The 13,274-nt window shown below is 41.5% G+C and overlaps 1 protein-coding gene across 2 annotated transcripts in view; it reads left to right on the top strand.

Moving 5' to 3' along the window:
• Window positions 1-5,322: 5,322 nt before the first annotated feature.
• Window positions 5,323-13,274, top strand: part of TFDP2 (transcription factor Dp-2) — a 61,177-nt gene continuing 53,225 nt past the window's right edge. For both annotated transcript variants that reach the window (XM_034063501.1, XM_034063500.1), the window contains exon 1: window positions 5,323-5,419. The gene's annotated coding sequence lies outside the window, so the exon portion shown is untranslated. The remainder of the gene's footprint in view (window positions 5,420-13,274) is intronic.

Raw genomic sequence — 13,274 nt, 5'->3', positions numbered from 1 at the left:
GTCCTTCAAGTTGCAGAGACCATTTTCTCTTGAACCTACTTTATGGAAATTGTAAACTGAATTCCAGAAACAGGTCTGTCTGCTGATTTCTAGTAATATGGCAGGCTTTTGTTTGTTTGTTTGTTTTCTTTTTGAACCATAAAATGTGGCTGTCTAGGTGCCACGACCCTCAAGTCCACTCCCCTGCCGGCTCTGAGGTAAGAAAAACCTGTAGTTACAGGATAGGTGGAACACTAATTTTGCTTCAACACTTGTGTTCAGCTTGTGATTATCTCTGTTATCTCAACCTCACTGCTAAAGAAAGTGCTCATGGGCAAGAAGGTTCTAGGCTGAACAGGAAGGTTTTCAGTCTGGCATTTTGAATGAAGTTTGTGCCTCAGTCACTGGTGTTCTACACTTTGTTCTCACTGAAAGAGTTTATTTTCATCAATCTGCCTAGCGATAATATCCACCTATTACCCTCTTGATGAAGGCTGCTTGACATATGTTCACTTAATAGTTCTGTGGCATTCTGGGCTTGATGAGGGTTCTTACAGTGTTCCCAGACAGAGGTGTAATGGGAGCTGAATCAGATTCTGTTCAGATCACTTCTCTGAAAGTAACTCAGGTAGCCACATGCCTTGTTCTGTACCTTTACATAGGACAGAAGATACCCAAAACATTGTACAGTCATCGTACTCAGTGTCCTAGAAGGACTTATTCTGGTTAACTTTTTGTTGCTGTTTAATTTGAAGCAGAAAATTTAACCTGTTTTCCTTTCAGTAGCCTCAAATCTACAGGAGAGAAACTTTATTGCAATTTAAAGATGCAAAAAGTCCTTACTGTAGTCACCACCCCAGCCTTTCAAATGACCTGCAGAGCTGTGTTCTGTTGTGAAGAGGCTCAAAGTAGTGAGCAAGTCATTCTAAAATGAATGGTGTGTCTTAAAGTCTACCAAGGTGGAGCAACCTTTGGAGGTAAGGTTAGAGCCTCTGCCGCAGTTTGTGATGTGCAGCTGCCCGGAGAACAAACAGACTGATTGGCATCTTGAAGAAATTTGATTACTGATCATTAAGCCTCTTGGTTACCTGTTACAAGAGTAAATTATTTTACCTCCCCAGGAAATTTGTTTGTGTGCTGACCCCTTAAAATGGTACATTTTAATTGATAATGAATTTGAAATGAGCTTTAAGTAATTAGATACGCTTTTGCTGGCACTTCACCATTTCATTTTTTTTACACAGGAGGACATTGAGACTGCTGTAGAAACTCACTCATGCTAACTTTTATTTAAAGTATGATAGTTTTTCCTGCTGTCCTTTCGTAAAGATAGTAAAGGTGGTAATACAGAAGTAAAAAAGAAAATAAGTTAGTTTGATAGTAAAGATTGTAATACAAAAATATATAAAAAAGATAAATATTAACTAGTTTGTAATTTTATAACTTCAAGAGATACATCATGTTGGGCTGTGATGTGCTTCATCAGGCATGTGAAGTCTGGAAATTCAGTTGAGAGGTGTTAATGATCTCTGGGCTTTCTGCCTTCACAGATAAACATGGTACTGATGGTAGAGAATTTCATCCCAGTTTGGCAATTTCATCATTCATAACGACATATAGTCCTATTACGTATGTGGGAACTACATGGCATGAAAAATCCCTCTAATGCTGGAGGAATCTCACTGCTATTGAATTAATTATTGCATGTCAAAAGGAACAGCAGATAAACCAGTGTTCAGATAGCTGAAAGTACTGAGCAGAAGTTGCATGAGTTTTCTTACACAACTAAGAAAAGAATCAAGTCAGTTGTGTTTAAAATCTCACTGTAATGAACTTTGCCAATGTTTTGAGTACTGTTTTCATGTAAGCAGTGTTTTTTTTTCTCTCCTGTAACAGTTAATTTTATCTAAAACTAATTTGGTCTCTCTCATCTGGTTTTGACAAGAGCAATTAAACTTCCTTTCCTGTCAGAAGTAAAAAAGGAAGCTACTGACTTGCTGTTTCAGCCTGCTAGCTTCTTTTTGATATAATCTCTTGTTGCAAGTTCCTTCTCCTAGACCCAGTATTTCCAGGATCAGGGCACGACACAGGGGCTCAGCAGTCAAAAAAAGGTAAGAACCCCTTTTTTTCCTTTTGCCAGTCAGTGGACCATAGAATTGAGGGAATTTTGTACTCTTACTGGTCCAAGCTAAAAAGTACAAATTTATGACCCACTCTTTTCAAAGAAACAGGTATGGCAGCACTGCAGATTGAGTCTGGGAGTATGGTAGTACTCAGACCCATTAATTGGGCAGCATTTTAGTTAAAGGTTTTATAGGCTGTGGGGGCAAGTTCAGCTGGAGAAAGAGGTGGAGGAGGCTGTTTTGGGTTAGTGTTTGTATAGGTTATCATGGCAAGGGTTGTAGGCTGGCAAGAAAGCAATCAAACTAACAAATGTTGATAAGTAATGTGTTGAGAAAGGGGAAAGTTTGGGATCTGAATGGGATCTGACCAGCCAGCAGGAGCAAGAGGCTTTTCTAAGGCTGGGAGACCACTGACAGTTTCTGGAGGGAGACATGAGAAGTTCCTGCAGTGCAGGTTTTACAGTGAGTAGCTGCTAAACCTGTGCCTTAGTATGTGTAAAAGTACAATTCCAAGATGTTTTTCAGTGCAGCTCTCATTCTGGAATAAAGTTTGGGGTTTATGTAAGTTCTGAAGGACTATATATTGGTTTAGAATGTTAAAGCTGTGGCATACTCATGCAAGCTGATAATGATAGTTGTTTCAGCAGCTTCAAACTCAATGGTATATACAGTCATCTCATTCTGCAATCTGCTGTTGAAAGCAAACTACAGCAGTGACCTTTCTTCTGTTTCTCTCCTTAATGGTTAAAATACCTACTTTTTATGTTCAGAATCACTTACAGTACCTGACCTCAGCTCATCCAGGTTTCTTGCAGAAAAATAAATAGACCAATGAACTAAGAGAAATTTGAAGCGTTGTCTTTATCCAGGCTGGCTTTGAGTTCCAGGGAGTTGTTTAGCTCAAGTAACCTACTGAATAGTGCAGTAAATCAGCCAACCTGTTCTGCTTCTGTTTTGCTTCCTTTTCTAAGGCAGTGCGTGCTGTCTGTGCTTCTGCCAGGGAATGCTTCAGTTGTCTTTTTGTTACTGTGATTGTATCTGCTAGAGGAGTCTCCAAGAGAATACACAATAATTTGTTCTGTATCTTTAATACTTTCACGAAGGTCTCTTGCATAACACTGCAAATATTGATAAAGGCATTGTTGCCTGTGATAGAAGTATTTTATAGAGGATGAAAAGAAACTAAAACCACAAAGTCAGCAAATTCCTGGGCACATGCTCCATTGTCAGTTGTGAGCTATCCCACTGAAGTAAACATACAGTTCTTGCTGTTTTCCTTAGTTCTTTATTTGAGAATTCTGTTTTACAGGCTGAACACCTGATTTTTTATGTTTCTTCCCTTTTTAGTAAAGGAAACAGGATCAAATATGTCTCTCTACAGCATTTAATAGTTTGTAAAGGAAGAAAAGGGCAAATTTAATATGTATGGTATACTCTGTGTGTGGTCTAGAGGTTTCTAAGGCATACAGATAGTGTTTCTGCATCCACATAAACCTTGATTTGTTCAGCTTGTTCAGTGACATTAAGGTGAATCTGCATAATAGAAATTTGAAAAATGGTTTACTGCATGCTTGGATGTGGGCCTAGCTGTGCCAGAGAAAGACTTTAACAAATGTTGCAACCTTGCTTTGAATGGAGCTAGTGCTGATTTGATTATTTACTCCCAGAAGTATTCTCTATTCATATTCTCCCTATAAGAATACATATGTACCTATATACATACCTATGTATATATGAGCACCTCTTCTATGAAGATAGGCTGAGTTTGGCTTGTTCAGCTTGGAGAAAGCTCCAGGGAGACCTTAGAGCAGCCTTCCAGTACCTAAAGAGGCCTACAATAAATCTGGAGAGGGACTTTCATAAGGTCATGTAGTGATAGGACATGGGGTAATGACTTTAAACTGAAAAAAGGCACATACATTAAGAGGAAGTTCTTCCCTGTGAGGGTGGTGAGACTGGGCACAGGTTGCCCAGAGAAGCTGTGGCTGCCTCAACCTTGGCAATGTTCAAGGCCAGGTTCAACCTGGTCTAGTGGAAGGTGTCCCTGCCCATGGCAGGGGATTGGAACTGGGTATCTTTAAGGTCCCTTGCAATCCAAAGCATTCTATCTCTAGAATACTTAATCCTCCTTTGTGAAAATTATTTTTTTTTAAAAGGAAATGTTTAAATACTTGTTAAAGCTTTAATAATGTCCCTACACCTCCATACAGGACTCGGTTTCCTGGGCTCCCCCCACACCCCCTTTCACCGGGAGGCCCGGGTCTGCAGCTACCCCCCCCGCCCTGCACCATCTCTTTGTTTGCCAACAGCCCCTTTGTGTCACAGGAAGGAAGTTACGGAACTGGAGCAGGGCACGTTTACAAGGAAGCCATGTCCGAGGTAGGCCAGGCATCGTCCCAACCGCCACAGCCCGACGGTGGAGTGACGTTCCTTCACCTCGGGCGGCCATACCCGCGGCAGGGCTGAACTCCGCGTCCCCAGGACAGAACCGCCTTGGCTCCCCGCAGATCAGCAGACGGGGCCCTGTACGGCCTGTGTCTGCAAACGTTGCTGCGCCGTTCAGTGTCTATAAATACAAATATTTATACTTCGTACCGACCTGCAGCGCCCCGCCTCAGTAGGGCAGAGCCGGTGTGGGAGGGGACGGCCGGGGGCATAGAAAGGGGGGGGACGACACACTGCTGTCAATGACAGCGAACCCCGCCCGGCCCCCATTGGCCGTTCCGCCCCGCTGCCAGCCCGGAGGCGGGAGAGTAGGCGGTGGCCCGGAGTCTAGGCCGGCCGCCCCTTTCCGCCCCGCCCCTCCCGCCGTCGTGCCGTGGATTGGCAGGCGGCGTGTGTACACACAAGGGATCGAGCCAATAGCGCGGGGAGGACGCCTGACCTCACGCGGCGCGGAGGCCAATAGGCGCATGCGGTTGCCAGACGCCGCCAAGCTTGTGCGGGGGAGAGGGAGCCGGGCAGAGCACGGCGCGGCGGCGGAGGAGCGAGGCGGCTGAGTGGGGCCGGGCGCGCGGCGGGGGGGAGGGGGGCAGTGGTGGCCGGGCTGGAAGCGCTGCGAGCGCTCGCGCCGCCACGCGCCGGGGCTCGCGGACTGGCCCTGGTGGGCCCCCGTCTCCGAGGCCTCCTCCCGAGCGGCGAGTGCGCGGTGCCGGCCCGGCCGAGAGGCGTCGTCGGCGCGCGGGGCCGGGCGGAGCGGCTGGCTGCCTGCCGCGGCTGCCGCTGAGGGACCGCCGGCCCCTCAGCGCCGCTGCTTAGGCCCGGACTGCGCCACCGCCGCCCCTTTTCCTCTTTCCTCGCCGGTGCAGGGCCTGCGGGTGAGTGGGGAGCCGAGAGGGGGTGCGGGGCCGTGAGGGAGGGGTAGCGCCTTTCTTCGCGGGGGGCCGGAGCTCCGCTCCCTCCCACACGCCGTCTGGAGCTCGGTCTCGTCGCCAAGCCGCACGCGGGGCGGGCGCCCCCCGCGCCCCGGGAGGGAGACGAGCCGGTGCCTGACACCTGCGGGCGGCCGCGGGGCGGCGGCGTGCCCGGGTGGCGGGTGACAGGCGCCCTGCTCGCCGCCGGGTCACCTCTCCTCCATTGCGGGGAGCGGCTGAGGGCGGCGGGCCTGGGACGGCGCCGCGGCGGGTGTGCGCGGGCGCGGAGCGGGCGGGGAGGTGACCGCCCCCCGCCCAGGGGGCTTACAGTGCAGAAAGGGAGCGGCGTACCTCGAGTGTGGGTTGAACTTCCTAGCGTGGTGGGTTTGAGTTTTGTCGGGGGGAGGGTTGGTCCGACAGCAACAACCAGAACAGCAAAACTTAATTGAGCGCCTCTTCCTGCGCCCTTTGAGTTACAGGCCTTCCCTGACTGTCGGCCGTAAAGGGTTTAATGGCAGAGGTGAATCCAAATATAAACAGCGTTTTTTCGGGATTGAGGGTACAAACAATAGGAGGAAAACACGGAATAAGCAAACTTCCTTGAAATGTGGAAGAAAACCGCATCTGAGAGCGTGCTCCCTCGCTGATTAAAGGGAGGATGCTGAGCTGTGTATCAGAACTTGCGCTGTTTTTCTCAGCAGAAGGGACTTTGCTTTTCATTTTCTCTTAAAAGTTTTGAGTTGACAGAGCAAATGAATAGATTGAAGTGATATGATTTAACATACTATGCAAAAGCAAAGGAATTATTTGGTCAGGTTTTATAATTTGGAAATCAGTTCATTTATTTTCATGACTCTATAGGCTAATAAAAACATTAATGAAGAGTTATTTGTCAGCTTCTATCACTGATGTTCCTTAATTATGCTTAATTAGAGCAAAACATTGGATGTTGTGTGATGTAACTTGTTACAATCTTGGATTAAAAAATAACTTGATGCTAGTCTATGTTGATGCTGTTCAAAAAGAAATTAATATTTTTTTCTCCATTTCTTTGGCCTTCTCATATTAACTTTAGTTCACTTGATAATACTGTATACTATCTTACATAAAATAAAAAGGTATTATCCATGGGGCAAAAGCTTATGACAGATGACCAGTGTTACAGAACAAATGCAGAGCTGTATTTTGCAGCCTGTATTTGTGATAATGCTGTCTGTTCTCGGATGTTTTGTACATAGTGAAGTACTGAATTTCAGGAACTTCTGTTGAAGTAGTGTGTAGGGTGCTAACTACAGTTTGAAGAAATGTGAAAGAGTAAGGAGAAGTTTGCATTATAGAATAGATTTGGCAGGAGAGGTGGTCATAAGGATAAAAAAGGATAAATTCTCTGTTGAAAACCTTTGTTGTAAAGTGAGTCTGATGCCTCTAGAAGAGGGAAGAGTAACATATGAAATGACGTAGTCCTATACCAAGGGAAAACCTGAAAATTAACAAGATTCTCTCATGGGTGAATTTGAGTGGTCTTATTTCACTGTGAAATTATTGGGGTTTCTTTTAACCACTTCCTTTTTGTATAGAGATCACTCTTGTAATACAACAAAACCAAACCAAACCGTTTGACTTGTATGATATTGATAACTTGACAGAAAAACACACAGTTGATGGGAATGATCTTTATTGCTGCAGGGGTTCTGACTGGCAACCTCACTTTACAGAAGGGTAGAGTATGATTTTCAATACAGCATCTTGACAGCAACTATCCAGTGTAATGGGGGTAAGCCAAGCGATTTAGCTGGGCAAAATGCACAGTGCTGCTTTACAAGGGATCTCAATACTATCTCTATTCTTGCACACATTGACCACTACTGCGAGGGCCCCTTGTGCATCTGGACATTTTTCCTGGACGGTTGTGAGCACCCTAACAGTTAAGATCTTTCAGCAGGTTTGACTAAATTATTGTTACAGGTTTAGCAAAAAAGTAGGAACCAAAATTCCAACTTTCCATCCCCTTCAACAATTTCTTGTGTTATTTGCCGTAAGTGTGCAGACTTTTTTGCTGTACGTGTAGAAAAGTTTGGTGAAAATCTCTAGAAGCAATAGAATAGTGACCTGATATGGTTAGGGGAGGGAAGCTGCAGCCCATATTGTTATGAATAGGATGCAGTAGTTTAAATATTACTAATGTGGAGCAGAACAAGTTCTTCAGTTACAGCTAGTCTAATTCAGTTCTTGGAATTGCATTTCTTCTGATGTGCTACCTTAAAATACTATTCCTAGGGTTGTCTTCAACAAGCAACAATTTCTGGAATTGTTTGCTTTTTCTTAAATTTTGGTGTAATGGTTAAGAGCTTCTCCTCTACCTTTCTGATGACATCCACAGCACATGACTGCTAATAAATCAACAGGGAATCTTAAAATAGGGCAAATAAACTGTCTAGTCTGGTGCAAGGAAATACACTTGTGGAGATCTTGTGTGCAAAGCCAAGAAGCCCCTGGAACTGGACAGGTTTATCATAATATTTTAGGTGTTCAGTGGGAAACAATCTGAATGTTTTGGTGTGGTAATAGCACACATACCATGTCAAAGCTGATGGTATAAATCCTTGTTGTGGTATCTGAAGAACTAGGTATATGGTGGGAAATACTGTAAAAAGGTGCAGGTGTGGTAGGGAGTGACAGGTTTATAACAACTTCCTGGTTCAGTTCTTCATGTTTTTTGTAACATCCTGTATTAGAGTGAAATTAATTCTTCTCCTCCACCTCACCTACAGCTCTTTTGCAAGAACATGAGGCACTAGCAAGTGATCTTATTCTTACAGTTTCATTAAATGAAACTTTTCTACCTTGATTTCCTATGTGTGTAATTTTCAATAAAGATCTTTACAGACTATTCTAGTTTACTTTTATACTTGTCAATATTAATAGCATAAAAATAAGTCCAAGGAAATCAAACCATTCATTTTTGATAGTTCAGTTTGCAAGACTACTATATATCATAATATATGTTAATATAATATATATGCTAATCATGTGCATACTAGTATATTCTAATCTATGCATTACTATAATCTGTATCAAATGCACAGCTTTCTGGAGTATGTTATTTCTACTGAAATACAGAATAGTAATTAAATGTAAAGGGATGACGTTTGGAAATAACTTCTAGATACAGCTATTCAGTTAGTACTGCTAAAGAAACTCTGCCTTTCAGGGCACACTTTGCAAAATCCACACCCTACTGATGTCACTTGGGGAATATTTATCTTTACTGAAACCTGTTGAAATGTTTAGATTTTTTCGCAGCACTAATTTGGCGATAAAATAACACTTTGGCCAGCTCACATTTCATGTTGGCTGTCACAATAGATACTGAAACCAAGCTGTGGAAAAGGTTAGCATTCCGTTTTGTTGGAATGTTTGGTTGTGGATAGCAGCAATTCAGGTGTTCTGTTGTTCAACAGGGTCTGTTACTAACCTCTGTCCAATGATATGTCATTTGACAGGGTGCATGAAACAGTTGCTTTGGTAAGAGGTCGTAATCCACTTCCCCATGGTGGGTGTTAGGACATGTGTTCTGTGTGTGTAAGTGACCATTTTGATTCACTGTTTTGTTACTGGGAATTTCAGCCCACAGTATAAATGGAAAAATCAAAAATCAAGAAAAAAATAAGGTCATATGTTCAGAATGAAACTGTCAGGTTGTTACAGGTACACACTGGCTTTGAGGTTACAAACTTTTAGTGAGGTTGTATAGATGAATTCTTCAACTTGGTAGCAGCTATTAGAGTAATATTTGTGGGAACTGAAGTCTGAAAGCAAGTGTATTAGTATTTGTGTATTAAGGCTTTTGAAAAATGCATTAACATATTAAAAGTCACTTGTGAACCGTAATGGTCATCCAGGTACTAAACCTTTCCCATCTTAGCAACAGCTCTAATTACCAGAAAAACTGTAAATGACCTGTAGTAGAAATTACAGTGATAACATTACCAATAATTATGAATGAGATTAGGAACTGCCAGAGAAAGTGATCTTATATCTCCAGAGTGAGATAAAAAGCTTTCATATGCATGGGCTTCATTTATTGTGAGGAAAGATTTAGGTAACGTTTTCCTTCATTATATATTTGACCTTGGGAAACATGTTTTTGTTCTCTTACATATGCAATCCAGGTGTTGTAAGCTTCAATTTATTTAAAATTCAACTTAATATTGCAAATACATTTAAACAATTTTTTTTATCAATACATACAACTGATAACATTTCAAGCTGAGTATTGATTCTGTGGAACAGCAGGCTTCTGCTGTCTATCAAAAGCAAATTATTCATCTTGCTTCTTGCTGTGTAGGAACTTGGGAAAGCTGTGATCTGAAGATAAAATATCCCACTTCTTCCGAATAGATTTTTACTCACACATTCCAGTGAACCCTTCAAAAGCATGGAGTAGTCTTCATGCAAACAAAGCATATCCAACCTGTGTCACACTTCAACCCATCAGTAAATTTTCAGGAGATCATAAGTGATTTTTTTTTTTTTTTCTCCCAGAAACTGTCATGATGTGGTGCTGCAAACCAGACTGAACCGAGCAAACAGCTCACTAAATCATCAAGCTCTTTTTCCCTATATAACTTGGTGATCTTTAATGAAATGCAAATGTAAAATCATCTTCAGTTCATTGGTTGTTCAGATCCTTCCAGCTGCGGGGTGTAGATAAAAGGGTATCAACAGGATTGTTAAACTGTTCCATGTATGTGTCGATGTACTGATAACTCTGGAAATTTTAAAATCTCAAAATTAAAACTCATTACAAGAATAGATTAATGTCTTGATTACTCTCTGATGTATCATACAGTATATGAGCTGGTGGTAGCAAGAGGTTTCAAGTCTCAGTAGTCAAAAAAAAAAAAGTACTCTTTTCAGTTGAGCTTAATTGAAAGAGGAGCTAATGAATTATTGGCAATGCACAAAACTGACTTACCAGGATACTTTACAGTCATTTATATAGATCACTAATATTTTTTCAAATGTCAATCCATAGCTAAAATGAAATGTCTAAGGCAAGAATACATTTGTGAGAATACAGTGTGCTTTTTATTCAGTAAGGAAGTTGCACCTGCCTTTTTTCCACTGAAGCAGCAGATTCCCAGATGTTGTGTCCTGTGTAGTAGTCAGCTATGGAGAAAACCCTGGGCTAGAAACCTAGTTAGAGAAAAAAAGATGAGCTTATGGAATAGATTGTCTACTTAAAACAGCTGCAGCTAGATTTGTTAATTCCAAACGTATCTGTGCTGATAGAAGTTGTCTGTAAAACTCTGAAAGAAATTCTAGATCATCTTACTTTTTTTAAGTACTGCATGAACATTACTTGCTGTTCTGATATCAAGACCCACATACTTTATCTTGAGTGACAGTAAGCTGGTTTGGGGAATTAAAAGAGCCTTCAGGGGTTCAGGTACTTGGGAATTATTCCATGTGTTTAATGTAATGTCCTCTTTATTTGAGCAATAAGGGACATGCTTCACCTCATTGATTTTGAGATAAGCCACAAGTGCTGCTCCTATTCTTAGACATAGAGTTTACCACCAATACTAACATGGTAATAGGCGTGTCTAAGAACATGCCTGAGAAACTGAGTCCCTTGAGGGAAGGAATATCTAGTTCCAAGTCGATGGAGTTTGGGTTTCAGCTCTATCAGGACTATACAAGCAACAGAACTTCAGGCTCAGCAGTGCAGTTAAGTGCATGGAGACTTCGGGCACTTTCATCTATGGGAGAGTTTGATTGTAGTTTTGAATAACATTTCTGTGTTGTGTGTTCTTGTTACTTGTACATCCACATATCTGTTTTCATCCCTTGGATTCAAGACATTCAGTAGCCTCCATCAACAGTGCTATTGCTAGCCATGTTATAATATGTACAACAGTGAGAGTAAATGTAGTGAGTGAGAGTAATGGGAAGGCAGCATTTGAGATCAAGTCTTAGAGTATTGAAAGGAATCCTATCCATTTGTTGCCTCAGTACCTGCTGCATGAAGTTCTTGAAGGGACATTTCCCCCACATGCTTTCAGCAAACTGCAGTAAACATTGTCACATTGGTTGTTCATTATATAACTTAAGTACTACAGTTTATACTAATTGAACTTGCATTTAGGCCTTGTCTGTTTTTCCAGGTTCTTTCTACTGTGTAAACTTAAGTTATAATGGCTACTGTTCTCAGGAGCTATCAGTTAATTTGCTCTGATGATACATTAGCATTTTGCTCAATCACAGCAATTCAGGAGAACCTGGTCAACTATAAGTGCTTGGTTTTGTTCCTTCTGAGTGTGTCAGCTGGTTCCTCCAAACTACAAGATGAGATCTTCACTTTCAAATTAGGTTAGTTAAGTATTCTGTTTGCATATCAGTTCAAAGCAGTCATGCTCATTTTGGTTTTGTGTTAGTAGTGAAGACTTCTGCATTTTGGATTCACAGGTTGCAGCCTTGAGTCACATGAGAAGAATTAAATAGTGAAGCTTTTAAACTCTCTACTCTTTTCATGTTCTTTTATTTTGTTCAAAACTCCTAATATTATTTAGGAGTCAAGTCACTTAGATTTCCTTTGTTCAATCTCTCTAATCACCTTATCTATTATCTGCTAGAGCTTTTTTCAAGGCCTACAGTTGCTCACATAAAAGCTGGAAAAACAAGTTGTAGTACCTGCAAGACCTTCATAAAATGCATTGTGGTGGGGGTTCCTTTCAAATGTTTCCTAAGAGCTATTTTTAAATATTATTTTCAAGATAACAATTAATGTATGATAACTGAAGATGGTGGCTTATTTCCCACTCTGCATGTGTGACTTGTTGAATAGATCCTTGGTTGGCTTTTGGAAGTTCTTTATTAAGTGACAAGCTGGATGTTATGGATGTGGGTATTCCTGTCTTTCGCAGTGTGCAGGCCAGGTTTATTTCTTGCCTACATAAATGAGGGATAGAACTGGAAATAAGTCATTTTAAGAGGACTCTGGAAAGACACTTGTCAAGTCAATTGAGTCTTCTTACAGAAATGCAGAATCTGTAATTTAAATTTAAGAAATTTGATTACAAAGTTATATTGTCTTGGGATACCAAGAAATTACTCTTACTAGCACATACATTTCTCACTAAAATTATGTTTTTATCTCAATTGCTTCAAAAAGGGGTTGGATGTTGAAATGTATTTTAGGAAAAAGATGGGGAGACACTTCTGAGAGCAGGTGGATTTCTGATAAGTACTCCAAAATTCTGAAATTTGACTGGTCTGAAAACTGAGACAATGAAGCAACATATGTGTAACAGGTGGCCTAATCCATGTAGATGCTGTGCAAAAATTAATGGTTAAAAACTGAGCTTGCACTTATTAATAAGGAATCTTTTTGTTGCTGCTGTCTTCTGAAATCAGCTTTGTAGTACTGTAGCTTGAAGTTAGTACTGTGGAGAGCAATGTGAAGAACAGAAACTAATTACTAGTGGAAAGGCTGGCATTAATTGGGTTGGTTTTTTTTCTTGAAACTGGTAGCTCTTTCTGCTAAGGTGACACTGTTACTTGCAGTAATTCTTACTTTGCAATATTCTTGATCAAGTAAACAAAAAGACTCGTTGGTGATGATAAAAATGGTTTTAATAGAATATATCTACATATTTTTCTGTGTTCCCTGATGACTTTTCATCATAACAATTTAGGTAACTGCCCAGCAGTTGTCTTAATTTATAGTTGTTTAATACTGACACTTTCTGTTGTGAAGTGGAAGTGGTCTCTGGGGCTAGGGAGAATCTGTGTGTGGTGTGATATGTGAAGTACT

This window comes from Melopsittacus undulatus, chromosome 6 (assembly GCF_012275295.1).
Source record: "Melopsittacus undulatus isolate bMelUnd1 chromosome 6, bMelUnd1.mat.Z, whole genome shotgun sequence".
NCBI classification, from domain to species: Eukaryota; Metazoa; Chordata; class Aves; order Psittaciformes; family Psittaculidae; genus Melopsittacus; species Melopsittacus undulatus.
The sequence above is the reverse complement of the archived record's forward strand: the minus strand, read 5'-3'. Positions and strand labels throughout refer to the sequence as shown.